The sequence below is a fragment of the Orcinus orca genome, chromosome 13 (assembly GCF_937001465.1).
Source record: "Orcinus orca chromosome 13, mOrcOrc1.1, whole genome shotgun sequence".
NCBI lineage: Eukaryota > Metazoa > Chordata > Mammalia > Artiodactyla > Delphinidae > Orcinus > Orcinus orca.
In genome coordinates this window covers 41,658,991-41,661,860 of record NC_064571.1, presented here as the reverse complement: position 1 = coordinate 41,661,860, position 2,870 = coordinate 41,658,991, and positions in this window count along the sequence as shown.

Genomic DNA, 2,870 nt, shown 5'->3' with positions numbered 1-2,870 from the left:
TATAGCGTTTTTCAAGGAACCAAAACAAAAAAACGTTCTAAGTGGGGATGTGGTAAAAGGAAGAAACAGTGTACCTCAGGGAGCTTCTCAAGGGCTTTCAGAATTGAATAGCTTCCTTGGGGGATAAAAATCTAGAGTTGGGATGAAAGGAATGAGATTTTTCTTGTAACTTTTTGACTAAAAGAATAAAGGTGGTCAAATGGACTGTAATTTGTTCCAGGGGAATACATCATCAACCACACATATTTACTGAGCTCTGATGATGTCATTCTGGATCCCAATCACGCTGCTCTGAATCCCACACTTCCCGGACTGAGCTCCAGGAAGACGAGACAACCTTTTGCAGAGCCGCTGCCCATCCCCAGGATTCCCCTGCCTCTGAATTAACTGTGTTCTTAAACACACATGCTCTTAGGGATGGAGTCTCTCAGAGTCATCTAATCCATTGCTTTGCATTCTTCAATTATCCATCAATATTTATTGAGGGCTTACTATGAGCACAGCAGAGTGGGGACCTAAAGGTGTTTGCAACATATTGAGAGCTTATAACCAAGCTGGGGTGATCCTCTGCTATGAAAGTACCAGTATGCTTAAAGGAAAAAGACAGAGGGGAGGAAAGGGGAGAAGGCAGGAAAAGGGAGGGGAGGAGAGGCAAGAGGAGGTTTGACTATTAATCATGAGGAGTTACTAAACCTGAGGTGCACCTTCACAGGGAGATGGGAGGATTCCTGGAGGAGGCAGACGGGTTAGACTTGTAAGAAGAACACTGAAGAGCCTTTGACCTTGACTGACAGCCTGACAGTTCAGCTCAAACAGCATTTCCCAGACTGGTCTGCAGTACATTTTGTGGGAATTACGAAGGTGTGACCAAAAGAGGGAAGGGGAAGGAGGGCTGCAAATCAAGTAAGACTGGAAGAACCTGGATTCACCAGATTTTTTCTTTTAAGGCAGAAGCACATGGTCTTTTAATATGCTGATAGTCACTGTGAATCTGCAGGAAAGGGGTGTAGGAAATAATATTTCCCAAATTTATTTAATGGAAAGAAAGGTTTTCACTGAAGACAGTCACAAGACTAGTGTTAAATAAGCCACAGTATGGGAAACGTTGCTAGTGCGTATAAGTGACTTACCCCAGGACTGACAAGGTAGAAAAGTCATTCTCCTTGGGCCACTCCCATGGTGCAAAGGAATAACTCTTGGATCAGCTCTGAGTCCAAGACTTCTCTGACATAATCCCTTCTTTGCCTCTTGATGTGAATTTTGCCTTCTAACGTAAAGCAGCAAAAGCACTGTTTCTGCTGACCAATGACAGCTTCAGTTGCAGGAGGAGAGAGAAGAATCTGACACATGGCATTTGGGGGCCTTCACAGAGCACTGCTTACTAGTCAACCTCTTGGGGGCAGGCAGGAGTTACTGCCTCTCGGCATTAATATAGCTGGGGAAATATCCGTTCCTAACACCATCAGTATATTGAGAAAATACGTTGCAGATTAGTTCTTTTAATTCAAGGTGCCATCAGACTGAAGTGCTGCACAATTCCTGTGCTGCCTCCAAATTAAGTGGCTGGAGGCAATTTCCATTCTATTTTAAATGTTGTCTTTTCTACCAATAGCACAGGACATCCCTCCCTGCTCCATTACCATGGATGGTGCTGGGTTTTGACTTTGATTTCCAAGTCAGCTTTTTAAGACATTGTGTTCATGCAAGTGGACTCAAGGCCTTCAGAAGTAGGTCAGGCATTTGCTGGAGGTCATTACAAGGCTACAAAATAGAGCATGCTTAATTCTGTTATTTCTGAAGATTTTTTTCTCCTCTCTCATGTGCATAGAAGACAATCAGTACTTAATTAAATTTTGGAACAGTTCCTGAAAATTTCAGACTGTCAAAGATGCCTGTGACCTCCTTTCACCCCAGTCACCCAAGAGAGGTTTAAACAAAAGCATGTAAAAGGAACAAAGTGGGTTTGTCCACCAAAGACATGAGAAACTACATCAACTGTCGCATTTTTATTTTAAACCCTGATGCTTGAAACATTCCAGCAAGAAAATGCTCAGTACACAAAATTCATAGATAGAGTGATCTAGTCATGAGTTCGATCTTTGCAATTTACATAGAGGTGGAGTGACTTAACTGAGATAACTGATAATGCAGTGCTATTCCTATAAACATTCAGGTTAGAACTCAGGAGGAGTTTAGCAGAAGCATTAACTAACTAGATAGGGAATAGACTCTGCTGTGGCCAGGTCCCGCCCTCCAAGATGAAGCGCTCATTTCCCCAGCAGCTGGGTATGTGGTTAGTGACAGCCGGAAATCCCTTCTGAGAGTCCTCGGCTGCAGACAGCCACCTCATCAAGGTTAGGTCCTGTTCCTGAAACAACGACATCCAGTGCGAGCTCTAAAGAATCTTCCCCTTGAACCAACTGGAGACAACTATGCAGGACCATCCCAACCGCCGAGTGCTCCAAGGGATCACTAGATGAGGGCTTTGTTGTCATTGCTTTGTAATCCTGTTGCTCCTTTGGACCAGCCCTGCTCCCCTCACTCCTCACAGGTCTTGTTCCTAGAACATTCCCCAATCAACCTCTTTCATGCTAATCTCCACCTCAAAGCCTGCTTCCCAGAGAATATCATCTGAAACAGAATTCAAAGCCTGAAGGTAGCTTTGAGGTCCCTATTCCAGTGTTGCAGGTGTCCTATAGCGCATGATTGGATGGGCTTTTGTGTGCGTGTGTGTGTGTGTGTGTGTGTGTGATTTTGTTAAAGTTTCCTGATGGTAAAATTTGTGAAAATGGACAGAGTAGAGTGCAGACAATTTGGATGTCAAGAAGAAATTCCCTGGCCAGAGCTGTCAGTTCTCCCTCTTCTGCCTT